Raw genomic sequence first — 16118 nt, forward strand, 5'->3', positions numbered from 1 at the left:
ACCACACCCAGCCTCCACTGCAATGATTTATGTACATATCTGTCTCCCTTACTCTTCCATGAGTTCCTTAAAAGCAGGAACTGAGTCCTGTTGATCTTTGCATTTCCAATACCTTGTATAGTGTCAGGCATAGAGTAGGTGTCCAACAAGTACACAGATAGGACAGCAACAAGAAGATAGGCTTGGAGAGGGATTTCTTCTGGGCTTAGTTCATTGTCCATCAAACTGGTATCTTGAGCTTTCTTCTAGAGCAGTAGGATAAGACCACTAAGAAAAAAAAGTTTTTTCAATTAAAGGAAGAAATTACAAATGATGGGTAGGTTTCTGGGTGCTCTGTAAGCTATCCTTTTTAAAAATCCCTCAGAAATATATTTCACTGGTAACAGTAAAAAAGATGAGGAGGAAGAAGTTCAGAGGTGGCTGAATAGTGAAGAGTGAGCATATGTTTTTGGTTTTACTGCCGCTCCAGTTTCAACTCCAAAGGCATGCATGTATTTCCCTGGAGACACATGTGACTTAGTTACAGCCCTTGTGCTACATTTCTTTTGTCTATAGCACAAGGGTGAATGCCTCTTATGCTCATTTCTGAGAAAGGAGCCCAAGTTCAGCTGGTTTGTCCTTGTTACATTAGCTGAAGTTGAGAGAGCCTTAACTCCCACCTCCTTTACAAAAATTCTATAGAGATTATGAAATTTAGAATCAAACAGAGATTAAAAGTCCTCTAGTCTGCCAGTCTCCAACTTGCACCCCTTGGCTCTATTAGCATTATTGCAAAAAGTCCACAAATCTATGTAGGCATTTACATTGGGTTCAGGCTGAATAAAGGTTATGTCTTGCACAAATAAGTTCTATTTTTTTTTTTTTTTTTTTTTTTTTGAGACGGAGTCTTGCTCTGTCACCCAGGCTGGAGTGCAGTGGCCGGATCTCTGCTCACTGCAAGCTCCGCCTCCCGGGTTTATGCCATTCTCCTGCCTCAGCCTCCCGAGTAGCTGGGACTACAGGCGCCCGCCACCATGCCCGGCTCGTTTTTTGTATTTTTTAGTAGAGACGGGGTTTCACCGGGTTAGCCAGAATGGTCTCGATCTCCTGACCTCGTGATCCGCCCGTCTCGGCCTCCCAAAGTGCTGGGATTACAGGCTTGAGCCACCGCGCCCGGCCTAGGTTCTATTTTTCAAGTCATCAGTGGCTTAGAACACTGACTCAAGAGCCATAAAGCCTGAGTTGAATCTCAGCTCCACCAATACTAGTTGTGTGCCTTGAAGCAAGGCACTTTCTGTGCCTGTTTTCTCATCGGTAAAACAGGGATAACTATACTTATTTCACAGAATTACATGAGCTAACACTTGTATACTTTTTATCATAGCATCTGGACTATAATAAGCACTATATAAATGCTAAACAAAACAAATAAAAAAATAAGCTAGGCATGGTGGTGCATACTTGTAGTCCTAGCTACTTGGGAGGCTGAGGTAGGAGAATCACTTGAGTCCAGGAATTTGAGGCCAGCCTGGGTGACACGGTGAGAACCCATCTCTAAAATAAATAAATAGACTTCAACTAGATCATCTAAGAGAGAATACTGAGATTCAACAGAGAAGTGATGAGAAGCATGGAAAGCAAGTAAGCAGATGGAAGCAAGACAGTCTGATTGGCTGGGATCAGCTGGGAGTCAGGAAAAGCCCCTTGATATGGGAAAAGGGTAAGAAAGAGCCCCAGGGCCCCACATTCCCACCACAGCCTTTTATAGTCTTAGCTATAGGAGAACCCCACAATCCACATGGGCCTTGAGACTAACATAGGGAGCTGCCTAAAGACTGCACAGAGGCCGGGCATGGTGGCTCATGCCTGTAATCCTAGCAGTTTGGCAGGTCGAGGTGAGTGGATCACCTGAGGTCAGGAGTTCAAGACCAGCCTGGCCAACATGGTAAAACCCCATCTCTACTAAAAACACAAAAATTAGCCAGGCACGGTGGTGGATGCCTGTAATCCCAGCTACTCGGGAGGCTGAGAGAGGAGAATTGCTTGAACCCAGGAGGCAGAGGTTGCAGTGAGCCAAGATCGCACCACTACACTCCAGCCTGGGCAACAAGAGCAAAACTCTGTCTCAAAAAAAAAAAAAAAAAGAAAGAAAAGAAAAGAAAAGCACAGAGGCATTGCTCCAGAGAGGGAACACACACAAAGTCCCACAGGCATCCATGTCCTAAGCAGCTGCAGCTTGGTGCTATTCTGAGAACCAAGCTCCCAGAGGTCTGCATCCTGCCCTGGGGTCTGGGCTGCTGCTGCCATCACTGGGCTAAGGTGGGAGAGGGGAGGCTGGGCAGTCCCATGCACCCCAAGGGAAATTCCCACTGCTGCTGCGGCAGAATGCTGTGGGACCAAGGCATGAGCCAATTACACTGCCCGCAGTTACCTGCCTTGGCGGCTCCAGCAGAGATGGGCTCCACCTTCAACGGTGGCAGACTCACAGTGTAGTCACCATTGCCCACATCTGAGCCACGCTGCCCGTTCCTATTGCAGCGAGCACCTGAATGCACTACCAAGGGGGCCTGAGGACATGTCTATCAGCCTGGTCTCCTTCCACCAGTACTCAAGTATGTTACCCAGAGGTTGGGTCAACCCAACCTGCCAATACCACTACAGCTATCACCCAACTGCATGCATCACCAGAGGGCCAGGGGACTAGCCTGCACAACCTGTCACAGCCACTACCAGCAACACCATGGACCTCCTGGACTCCAGTGGGTTTGTTCCATCACTGCTACTGCCATGGCCCACAGCACACCAGCTGCCAAGGGGCCTGAGAATTTGCACAAATGCCCAACACACTGCTCGGCCCACCACTACTACTGCCACTGGGGCTCAAACACTGGCCCACTTGGCACGCTAGTTCCAGCAAAACCTAACCACAGACTCCACTGATAACCACACCTAGAGCCACCAAAAAAGCATGGATGCCACTGATGCCATTTACAGCTGAAGAAACACAGCCAGGCTGCGTGCAGTGGCTCACACCTGTAATCCCAGCACTTTGGGAGGCCAAGGTGGGTGGATCACCTGAGGTCAGGAGTTTGAGACCAGTCCGACCCATATGGTGAAACCTCGTCTCTACTAAAAATACAAAAATTAGCTGGGCATGGTGGTATGCACCTGTAGTCCCAGCTCCTCACGAGGCTGAGACAGCAGAATTGCTTGAACCCCTGGGAGACAGAGGTTACAGTGAGACAAGATCGCACCACTGTACTCCAGCCCGGGTGACAGAGTGAGATTCCATCTCAAAAAAAAAGAAATCACATAGCCCACATGCTATTGCATGCACCCCAAATCAAGACCAACCGACGACACCCTATCTAACCAAAAACATATACACATCTTTAGGGAAAAGTCTTCCCCTACAAAGCAATTTCAAAAAATTAGAAGCGACAATTATACTAGATATGCAGATGTCAATGCAAGGACACAGGAAACATGACAAAGCAAGGAAATATGACACCACTAAAGGAAAACAATAATTCTCCAGCAGTAGATCCCAATAAAAAAGAAATTCACAAAATACTGATTTTAAAGAATCTTAGTGAGTTACAAGAGAATTCTGAAAAAGAATACAGAGAAATCAGAAAAACAACTCAGGATATGAACGAGAAATTTACCAGAGGTATTTTTATAAAGAACCAAACAGGCCGGGTGTGGTGGCTCACACCTGTAATCCTGGCACTTTGGGAGGCTGAGGCAGGTGGATCACAAAGTCAGGAGATCAACACCATACTGGCTAACATGGTGAAACCCCATCTTTACTAAATAAACAAAAAATTAGCTGGGTGTGGTGGCGGGCACCTGTAGTCCCAGCCACTTGGGAGGCTGAGGCAGGAGAATGGCATGAACCCGGGAGGCGGTGCTTGCAGTAAGCAGAGATCGCACCACTGCACTTGAACCTGGGCGACAGAGGGAGACTCAGTCTCAAAAAAAAAAAAAAAAAAAAAAACCAAACAGAAAGCTTAGAACTGAAGAATTCATTTATTTAAGGAAATACAAAATACACTTGAAAGCTTCAACAATAGCTCATACCTGTAATCTTAGCAATTTGAGAGGTCAAGACAGGTGAATTGCCAGAGCTCAGGAGTTTGAGACCAGCCTGGGCAAAAATGGCAAAACTCTGTGTCTACTAAAGATGCAAACAATTAGCTGGGTGTGGTGGCATGCACCTGTAATCCCAGCTATGCAGGAAGCTGAGGCACAAGAATCACTTGAACCTGGGAGGTGAAGGTTGCAGTTAGTGCAGATCATGCCACTGCAGCCTGGGTGACAGAATAAAACTGTGTGTCTCAAAAAAAAAAAAAAAAAGGAAAGAAAAGAAAGCTTCAACAATAGACTAGATCGCCAGGTGTGGTGGCTCACGCCTGTAATCGTGAGGTCGAGGCAGGTGGATCATGAGGTCAAGAGATTGAGACCATCCTGTCCAACATGGTGAAACTCCATCTGTACTAAAAATACAAACATTAGCTGGGTGTGGTGGTGCATACCTGTAATCCCAGCTACTCAGGAGGCTTAGGTAGGAGAATCACTTGAACCCGGGAGGTGGAGGTTGCAGTGAGCCGAGATCATGCCATTGCATTCCAGCCTGGGCAACAAGAGCGAAACTCTGTCTCAAAACCAAAAATAGTCTGGCATGATGGCACACACCTGTAGTCCTACCTACTCAGGAGGCTGAAGTGGGAGGACTGCTTGAGCCTGGGATGTCAAGGGTGCAGTGAAGTATAATTGTGCCACTGCCCTGTAGCCTGGACAAGGTAAGAAAAAGACCCTATCTTGAAAAAAAAAAAAGAAAAAAGAAAAGAAAAGAAAAAAGAATAAGCAAAGTATTCACGATATTTGAGACAACATAAAGCATCTGAATATTCTAATTATTGGTGTCCCTGAGGGCTAAGACAGAGTAAAAGAATTAGAAAACCTATGTAACTAAATAATAAATGAAAATTTCCCAAGTTTAGCAGGAAATTTAGACATCCAGGTACAAGAGGCTCAACGATCCCCAGGAAGATATAATGCAAAGATGTATTCTCCATGGTACATTATAGTCCAGACTGTCTAATAAAAGACAAAGAGCAAATATTAAAAATGGCAAGAAAAAAGCATCTAGTCATCTATAAGGGAAACTACATCAGACTAACAGTGGATTGCTTTCCTTTTTTTTCTTTTTTGTGAGACAGGGTGTCACTCTGTTGCCCAGGCTGTAGTGCAGTGGCATGATCACTGCTTACTGCAGCCTTGGCCTGCCAGTCTCAAGCGATCCTCCCAAGTATCTAGAACTACATAGTTCTAGTTACTACATGCAATCCCACCAAAGTGCTGGGATTATGGGAGTGAGCCACCACACCTGGACATGCCAGTCTATTTTTTAAAAATTATTAGTAGTAAAGATGAGGTTTTACTATGTTGCTCAGGCTGGTCTCAAACTCCTGAACTCTGGCTTTTCACACCTGGCTAATTTCTTAATTTTTAGCAGAGATAGGTCTCAGTATGTTGCCCTGGCTGCTTAACAATAGGTTTCAGAGCAGAAATCTTATAGGCCAGAAGAGAATGAGATGATATATTCAGAGTGCTGAAAGTAAAAAAACAAAAAACAAACAAAAAAAAAACAAACACCTGTCAGGCAAGGATACTATATCCAGAAAAATTATTTTTCATTAATGAAGGAGAAATAAAGTCTTTCTCAGACAAACAAATGCTGAGGGTTTTGGTTGTTTGTTTGAGACAGGGTCTCACTCTATTGCCCAGGTTGGAATACAGTGGCATGATTATAGCTCACTGTAGCCTCAACCTCCCAGGCTCAAGTGATCCTTCTGCCTCAGCCTTTCAAGTAGCTGGGACCACAGATACACACCAACAAGTTCGGTTAACTTTTACATGTTTTGTAGAGATGGGGTTTGGCTTTGTTGCCCAGGCTAGTCTCAAACTCCTGGGCTCAAGGGATCCTCCCACCTTGGCCTCTGAAAGTGTTGAGATTACAGGCATGAGCCACTGCACCTGGCCTAAGGATATTCTTTTTTTATTTTTTGAGATGAAGTCTCGCTCTGTCGCCCAGGCTGGAGTGCAGTGGCCAGATCGCAGCTCACTGCAAGCTCCGCCTCCCGCGTTCACTCCATTCTCCTGCCTCAGCCTCCCGAGTAGCTGGGACTACAGGCGCCCGCCACCTCGCCCGGCTAGTTTTTTGTATTTTTTAGTAGAGACAGGGTTTTACTGTGTTAGCCAGGATGGTCTCAATCTCCTGACCTCGTGATCCGCCTGTCTCGGCCTCCCAACGTGCTGGGATTAAAGGCTTGAGCCACCGCGCCTGGCCTAAGGAGATTCTTTATTGGTACACTGGCCCCATAAGAAATGCTCAAGGGAGTCCCAAACCTGAAAGTAAAAGGATGACATTTACCATCATGAAAACATACAAAAGTATAAAACTCACTGGTAAAGCAATCACACAAAGGAGGAAGAGAAAAAGCTCAAATGGTATCTGTACAGATATCCACCAAAGCACACAAGAAACAGTAAGAGAGAAAGAAAGGAACAAAGAATATATAAAATAGCCAGAAAACAATTAACAATATGACAAGAACAAAGCCTCATATATCAATAATAGCCTTAAACATAAATAGGTGAAATTCTCCACTTAAAAGATACAGAATAGCTAAATGGATTAAAATAATAATAGTAATAATACAGGATTTAACAGTATGCTGCTTACAAGAAACTCACTTTGTAATCCCAGCACTTTGGAGGCCACGGTGGGTGGATCACCTGAAGTAAAGAGTTCAAGACTAGCCTGGCCAACTTGGCAAAACCCTGTATCCACTAAAAATACAAAAATTAGCCCAGCATGGTAGCATGCTCCTGTAATCCCATCTACTCAGGAGGCCGAGGCATGAGAATCACTTGAACCCAGGAGGCAGAGGTTGCGGTGAGCCAAGATCGCACCACTGCACTCCAACCTGAGTGACAGAGCAAGACTATATATTAAAAAAAAAAAAAGAAACTCACTTTGTCAGTAAAGACACATACAGACTGAAAGTAATGGGATGGAAAAATATATTCCATGCAAATGAAAACTAAAAGTGAGCAGGAATAGCTACACTTATGAGACAAAACAGATTTTAGGCCAGACACAGTGGTGTACACTTTTAACCCCAGCACTTTGGGAGGCCAAAGTGAGAGAATCATTTGAGCCCAGGAGTTCAAGACCAACCTAGGCAACACAGTAAGACCTTGTCTCTACAAAAAAGTCAAAAATTACCCAGTCATGGTGGCGCACATCTGTAGTCCCAGCTATTTGGGAGGCTTAGGTGGGAGGACTGTTTGAGCCCTAGAGATGGAGATTGTGCCATAGCACTTTAGCCTGGGTGACAGGGTGAGACCATGTCTCAAAAAACAAAAAACAAAACAAAACTAAACAAAACTAAACAGACTAAGTCAAAAGTAGAGTTTGAAAAAAAAAAAAAAAGAGAGAGAGAGACAAAGAAAGTCATTATATAATGATTAAGGGATCAATCCAGGAAGAGGAAATAACAATTCTAAATATATATGCTCCTAACTCTGGAGCACCAGAAAGCAAATAATACTAGATCTAAAAAGAGAGAGATAGACTGCAATACAATAATAGACAGGAACTTTAAGACTTCACTCTCAGCATTAGACAGATCATCTAGACAGAAAAGAAAGAAAGAAACATTGGATGTAAACTGGACTTTAGACAAAATGGACCTAACAGAAATTTACAGAACATTCTAACAACTGCATAATATACATTATTATTTTAGTTTAGTTTAGTTTTTTGAGACAGAGTCTCACTTTGTCACCCAGGCTGGAGTGCAGTGACATGATCTTGGCCTACTGCAACCTCCAGCTCCTGGGTTCAAGCAATTCTCATGCTTTAGTCTCCCAAGTAGCTGGAATTACAGGTGCACACCACCATGCCCAGTTAATTTTTGTATTTTTTGTAGAGATGGGGCTTCACTATGTTGGCCATGCTGGTCTCGTACTCCTGAGCTCAAGTGATCCACCTGCCCTGGCCTCCCAAAGTGCTGGATTAGAAGTATGAGCCACCACGCCTGGCCAGAATATATATTATTTTCCTCAGTACATGGAAGATTCTCCAGGATAGACCATATGTTAGGCCACAAAACAAGTCTCAACCAATTTTCTTTTTCTTTTTTTTGAGATGGAGTCTTGCTCTGTCACCCAGGCTGGAGTGCAGTGGTGAATGTGGCTCACTGCAACCTCCATCTCCCGGGTTCAAGTGATTCTCCCGCCTCAGCCTCCCAAGTAGCTGGGACCACAGGTACGTGCCACCACACCCGGCTAATTTTTGTATTTTTAATAGAGATGGGGTTTCACTATGTTGGCCAGGCCAATCTCAAACTCCTGACCTCAGGTGATCTGCCTGCCTCAGCCTCCCAAAGTGCTGGGATTACAGGCATGAGCCACCACGCCTGGCCTCTCAACCAAATTTCTAAAAATCAAAATAATATCAAGCATCCTCTCAGACCACAATTGAATAAAATAAGAAATCAATACCAAGAGGAACTGTGAAAACTGTACAAAAACGTGGAGATTAAGCAATAAACTCCTGAATGATGAGTGGGTTGATGAAGAAATCAGGAAGGAAATAAAAAATTTCTTAAAATAAGTGAAAATGGAGTTACAACATACCCAAACCTGCAGGATACAGCAAAAGCAAAAGCTGCACTAAGAGGGGGCTTTTTTTTTTCTCTTTTCTTTCTTTGTTTTTTTTGTTTTGTTTTGTTTTGTTTTGTTTTTGAGATAGAATCTTGCTCTGTCACCCAGGCTGAAGTACAGTGGCGAGATCTTGGCTCACTGCAACCTCTGCCTCCCGGGTTCAAGTGATTCTCCTTCCTCAGCCTCCCAAATAGTTGAGACTACAGGCACACACTATCATGCCTGGCTAATTTTTGTATTTTTAATAGAAATGGGGGTTCACCATGTTGGCCAGGCTGGTCTCGAACTCCTGGCCTCAAGTGATCCTCCTGTCTCGGTCTCCCAAAGTGCTGGGATTACAGGCATGAGCCACCACATCTGGCCAAAAAAGAAAAATTACAAATTAACAATCTAACAAGGTACTTCAAGGAATTAGAAAAGCAAATACAAACCAAACCAAACATTATCAGAAGAAAATAAATAAGGTAGTCATGGTGGCATGTACCTGTAGTCCTAGCTACTCAGGAGGTTGAGGCAGAATGATCGTTTGTTCCCAGGAGGTTGCAGTGACCTTTGATTACTCCACTGCATTCCAGCCTGGGTGACAGAGTGAGACCCTGTCTCAAAAAAAAAAAAAAAAAGATAAACAAAACAAGAAGTTGGTTATTCAAAAAGATAAACAAAATTGATAAATCACTAGCTAGACTAACCAAGAAGAGAAGTCCGGAAAAACAAAATCAGAAATGAAAAAGGAGTTATTGCAACTGATGCCACAGAAATACAAAAGCTCTTCGGAGACTATTATGAACAAATAGACGCTGACAAACTGGAAAACCTAGAGGAAATGGATAAATTCCTGGAAACATACAACCTACCAAGATTTAATCAGGAAGAAATAAAAACCTAGAAGAGACCGATGAGTAGAGAGATTGAATCTGTAATGAAAAGTCTCCCAACAAAGAACAGCCCAGGACCAGATGGATTCACAGGTAAATTCTACTGAATGTACAAAGAAGAGCTAATAACGATCTTCCTGAAACTATTCCAAAAAAATTAAGAATACTTCCTAAGTCGTTCTTCAAGACCATTATTGCCCTGATAACAAAACCAGGCAAGGACATCACAAAAGAAAACTGCAGACCAATATCCCTGATGATCATAGATATAAAAGTCTCCAAAAAAATACTAGGAAACCAAGTCCAACAACACATTACAAAGATAATACAGGAGGCCAAGGCAGGATTGCTTGGGCAACCAAGCAAGTCCCTGTCTCCACAAAAAATACAAAAATTAGGCAGGCGTGGTGGTGTGAATCATCTGTAGTCTTAGCTACTCAGGAAGCCGAGGTAGGAGGATTACTTGAGCCCAAAAGGCCCTGGCTGCAGTGTACCAAGATCACACCACTGCTCCTCAGCCTGGGCAATGGAGCAAGACCCCGTGTTTTAAAAAAAATCCATTTATTATTTTTTTAAATAGATAGTATAAAACAATTAGATGAGATTTATACCAGGGATGTAATAATGGTTCAACATACACAAATCAATAAACATGGTACATCACATCAACTGGATGAAAGACAAAAAACATATGATCATCTCAATAGATAGAGAAAAAGCATTTGCTAAAATTCAACATCCCTTCATGATAAAAACTCTCAACAAACTAGGCATAGAAGGAACGTATCTCAAAATAATAAAGGTCATATATGACAAAGCCACAGCTAACATTATACTGAGTGGGGAAAAATTGAAAGGCTTTCCTCTGAGAACCAGAACAAGACAAGGATGCCCACTTTTACCACTCTCATTCAATATAGTACTAGAAGTCCCAGCTAGAGCCATTAGGCAAGAGAAAGAAACAAAAGGTGTCCAGATTGGAAAAGAGGAATTCAAATGGTCCCTCTTTGCTGATGACATTATTTTATTTGTAGAAAAACCTAAAGACCCCACCAAAAACTCTTAGTTCTGATAAATAAATTCAGTAAAGTTGCAGGATGCAAAATTAATGTATACAAATTACAACCATTTCTATATACCAATAATGATCTAGCCAAAAAAGAAATCAAGAAGGCAATCCCATGTATAGTATAATAGCTATCAAAAAATTAAAGTATCTAGGAATAAATTTAAACAAGGAGGTGAAAGATCTGCAAGGAAAACTGTAAAACACTGATGAAAGAAAGTAAAAAGGACACAAATAAATGGAAAACCATCCCATGCTTATGGATTGGAAGAGTTAATCTTGTTATAATATTCATATTGTCCAAAGCAATCTACAGATTCAAATTAATCCCTAGAAAAATACCAGCATTATTCTTTACAGAAGTAGAAAAAAAATCCTAAAAATCACACGAAACCCAAAAAGAGCCGAAATAACCAAAGCAATCCTGTGCAAAAAGAACATGACTTGAAGTCACATTTTCTGATTTCAAAATATATTACAAGGCTATAGTAACCAAAACAGCATGGTATGGCTAAATATAGACACATAGACCAATGGGACAGAATACAGAATCCCAAAATAAAACCACATACTTACAACCAACTGATCTTCAGCAGAGCTGACACAAACTTAACAGTGGGGAAAGGATGCCTGCTTCAATAAGTGGTGCTGAGATAATTGGATAGCCACATGCAAAACAAAAAAAACAAAAACAAAAACAAAAAACTGGACCTGTGTCCTTCACCATCTAGAAAAAATCAAGTCAAAAATGGATTAAAAGGTTAAATTTTTAAGATTCAAAACTATAACAACACAAGAAAGAAAACCCAGGGAAAACTCTATTGCACTTTGATCTGGTCAAAGAATTTATGACTAAGACTTCAAAAGCACAGGCAACAAAACCAAAAATACACAAATGGGACTTAATTAAATAAAAAGGCTTCTGCACAGCAAAATAAATAATCAACAGAGTAAAGAGACATCTTGTTGAATGGAAAAAAATATTTGCAAATTATTCATCTGACAGGAGAGTAACATCCAGAATAAATAAGGAATTCAAACAACAGGAAACAGCAACAACAACAACAATGAATAATTCTATTAAAAAGTGAGTAAAGGACATGAATAGACATTTGTCAAAAGAAGACATACTAATAGCCAACAGGTATATGAAAAAATGTGAAACTTCACTAATTGATATGATTTGGCTCTGTGTCCTCACCCAAATCTCACCCTGAATTGTAAATTCCATTGTCCCCATGTGTCAAGGGCGGGACCAAGTGGAGTTAATTGGATCATAGGGGGCCGTTTCCCTCATGCTGTTCTCGTGATAATGAATGAGTCTCACGAGATCTGGTGGTTTTATAAGCAGCTGGTATTTCCGCTGCTTGCCCTCACTCTGTCCTTCTGCCCTGTGAAGAAGGTATGTACTTCTCCTTTGCCTTCTGCCATAATTATAAGTTTCTTGAGGCCTCCCCAGCAATGCAGAACTGTGAGTCAATTAAACCTCTTTCCTTTATAAATTACCCAGTCTTGGGTATTTCTTCATAGCAATGTGAGAATGCACTAATACATTAATCATCAGAAAAATGAAAATCAAAACCATAATGAGATACCATCTTATTTCAGCCAGAATAACTGTTGTGAAAAGACAAAAATAACAGATGCTGATGAGGATGCTGGTGTGGAGCAAAGAGAACTTATACACTGTTGATGGCAATGTAAATTAGTATAACCACTATGGAAAACAGTACAGATATTTCTAGAAAAACTAGAAATAGAATTAGCATTTGATCTGGCAATTTCATTACTTTACCAAAAGAAAAGAAATAAAGGTATCAAAGGGATATCTGCACTCATACATTTATTTTTTTTATTTTTTATTTTTTTTGAGACAGAGTCTGGCTCTCTTGCCCAGGCTGGAGTGCAGTGGTGTGATCTCATGCAGTACTATTTACAATAGTAAAAATGTGCAATCAACTTGTGTCTATCAGTGGATAAATGGATACAGAGAATATGATATATATATATATACACAATTGAATACTATTTGGTCATTAAAAAAGAATGAAATCATGCCATTTGCAGCAACATGGATGGAACTGGAGGTTTCTTAAATGACATAAGCCAGGCACAAAAAGACAAATATCACATATTTTCACTTATATGTGGAAGCTAAAAAATCTGATCACTGGGTGGTAGAGAGTAGAAACACAGATAACAGAGACTGGGAAGTGTGGGTGGGAGCAGTGACAGAGAATGAAAAGTGGATTAAAGGGTACAAACAAAAGTTGGAGAGAAGGAATAAATCCTATGTTTAATAGCAGAGTAGGGTGACTACAATTAACACAAATGTATTATACTCAGGTGATGGATACTCTAAATACCTCCGACTGGATCACCACACATTATACACATGTAACAAAATTTCACATGTACTTCATAAATTTGTACAAATAAAGCTTTTAATTAAAATAATAAAGTTCATAATAAATGTGGTTGTAGTATTTATTAAAACTCTAACGAATAATTATTTGTCTAAATATTTAGCATTGTATGTTTCCCCGTAGCCTGTAAGGACACAGGAGAGCCATGTCTGCCTTGTCCTCAGTGATTTCTGTGGTGCTAACAGCGTAGCTGGCACATAGTGTTTGGTAGATACTACTATGTGGAGTAGGCTCTTCACCTTTTTCCTCACCACATGCACTTGCTCAGGAACCTACTATGGCTCCTTATTGCTTACTCTACTAAATTCAGTTTCTCTGTCTAACTATTAAGGCCTCAGTAACCTGGCCACATTTGGCCTCTCTAGTTCACACATTCTCGACAGGGGTAATATCACTCCCAAGAGGGCAAATGTGGTTCTCAGGGGTTGGAAAAATATCTTACTTTTTAATAGGTATAGCACACAAACAAATCTATCTATACTACACAACAGAGATACAATGTATCTGTGGTATTAACATTTCATTAGAGGAAGTGACTAGGAAAAATGTCTAAAAAGGTTCCTGGACAGGCAGCAATAATGAAAAAGTTTAAGAAAGACTGATACTGCCTTATTTCCCTCAAGAGAAAAGCACTCACTGCACAAGGGGTCAAGGAAATTATTTTGTCTTTGGTCCTCAGTTTTCCAGAAGTAAAATGAAGGGGAGTTACTTGTGGCCTCTGAGGCTCTTTTCTGCTCTGACAGTTGATCACTCAAGACTCAGGGGCTCCCCAAGAACTCAGGTATGCCTGTGCTCCTTTCATTTGTGAATTTCATTCTCCCCACTGACCATTATTTCCTCTTGTCCATTTCCCTTCCACACATTCCCAGAACTTCTATTTTTTCCTCCTTTTTTTGGGGCCCCACCTTCTTCACATGAAGTCTCCTCTAATAACACTCCCATCTGCAATCCACAGAGATGGGGTTAGGGTATGTGAGCTAGGATTCAAGTGACGGGGGATTCCTCAAGGTCCTAAGAGATAGGGTTTCTAGCCAGTACCTAGCACCGTGCTTGGCATGAAATAGATGCTTAATAAGTATTTGCTGGGTGTAGAAAGTATGAATGAATAAATAAATTATTTTTCTGAATCTCCCCCCTGTTTTCCTCTCCAACCCCTTCCACAATGTTGAAAGCAGCATACAAGTCAGGGAGGGGTCATCCTGGTTTGGGTTTCCCCAGAAGCAAAACATGAGACAAGCAACGGAGTGCAAGTTGTTTATTTGGGAAGTGACCCCAGGAAATGCTGGTAGAACAGTGAAGTAAGGTAGGGAAGGAACAGATACCAGTAAAAATTGTGTTACCAAGCAAGTCATCACTAGAGGCAACCAGAGCTTAATTCTGCTGGAGAACTCCAGGAACCAGTATAGTTACCCCCACAAAAGAGGAAAGAGGAGAAGCCTTCGGGTCAGCTAGGTACTGAACGCACCAGGTCCTGCAGAACGGAGAGTTAAATCCAAGGTCATGGCAAAACATCTGAAGTTCATTGCCAGGACTGTGATGGTAAGGGAAAGGAACATGGAAGGTGCATACAGGACCCTAAGCAGAATCCTCACTATGAATAGGCTGATTGAGGGCACTAAGCCTCGGCAGTACTATGAGAAGCCATGCTGCCGGCGACAGAGGGAAAGCTATGAAAGGTGCTGGTAGATCTACGGCATAGAAATGGCTCGCAAGATCAACTTTTGATGCGCAAGAATTGGGCAGACCCGTGCAGGGCTGCTGAGACCTGTGGATGCAACACCCAGTATGAAACCCTCATCCAGTTTTGTCTCTCTCTTCTTTCTACAATCCCGTTTCCTATTACCGTTCTCTACAAGAAACTCAATCACATGTTTGCGAGAAGGCCTCCACAATAGAAACAATCCCATTGGTCAGCAGTGGGCTCTCTTTTATTAAATGAAAGAAGAAACTGAGTCTGAAAGTAGTCTAGGAGTAGAATGGTGTTTGCCAGGGGCTGAGAAGGAGGCAATGAGGAGTTATTGTTTCACAGTACAGAGTTTCAGTTTGAGAAGATGAAAACGTTCAGGAGATGGATGATGGATGGTGGTGGTGGTTACACAAAAAGGTGAATGTACTTAATGCCACTGAACTGTACATTTAAATAGTTAAGATGGTAGATTTTACATTTTACTACAAAAAATTGTTTGAAAGTCTAAACAAACAAAAAGGAAGGAGCCGGGGTACTTATCTACCAAATCCCATTTGGCAATGGTTGAGATCCACTGTCAGGGAGAGCTAGCCCCATGGTGCTTCCAGCCTGCAGCAGACGAAGCCATAGTGATCACTGGCATCCAGAGAACGCCCCTAGGCAAAGAGACCCAAGTGCTGGCAATTAGTATTCAGGCTGGCAACCATGGAAGCAGTTAAGGTCAAGGAATATGGTGGGCCCACCTGCAGCACCTGCTACAGGGAGAAAGGTGAGGAGTGAAGTATTGGTGTAAACGTAATTTCAGTTTTGCCATTAAAGTAATTGCCAAAACTGCAATTACTTTTGCACCAACCTAATAGAACTGCTTGAAACCATTGCCTTTTCCTCTTCCCCAGCTCCTAAGTACAGCCCATTCCAAACAGATAAAAGTATTGTCTTGCATTTGTGAAACACCTGCACTTTAAAAACCTTTCTCTCACCTTTATAACCCTGACATGATACCCCTGCAATGAGCACCAATGGCCATCCCTGAATGTTCAGGGCTCCCCAGAGTTATGAAATGTCCTTCCTGAGAGACGGGGAGGGCGGAAATGGTCTTGCTATTGTGTCTATTTGGCAAATGAAGAAAATGGGGTTCACAGACAAGTAATGCCCTTTTATTAGAAACAGAATAGGGCTGGGCATGGTGGATCATGCCTGTAATCTCAACAGTTTGAGAAGCTGAGGTGGGAGGATCACTTGAGGCCAGGAGTTCAAGACCAGCATTGGCAACATAGCGAGACCCTGTCTTTACAAAAAATTTTAAAACCTTAGCCAGAGGTACTGGTGCATACCTGTAGTCCCAG

The 16118-nt window shown here is 42.0% G+C and overlaps 1 pseudogene; it reads left to right on the forward strand.

The window, feature by feature from the left end:
- The first annotated feature begins 14585 nt into the window (after window positions 1-14585).
- Window positions 14586-14980, forward strand: LOC111539384 (annotated as a pseudogene).
- The last annotated feature ends 1138 nt before the right edge of the window (window positions 14981-16118 follow it).

Source organism: Piliocolobus tephrosceles, chromosome 1 (genome assembly GCF_002776525.5).
Source record: "Piliocolobus tephrosceles isolate RC106 chromosome 1, ASM277652v3, whole genome shotgun sequence".
Classification (NCBI taxonomy): domain Eukaryota; kingdom Metazoa; phylum Chordata; class Mammalia; order Primates; family Cercopithecidae; genus Piliocolobus; species Piliocolobus tephrosceles.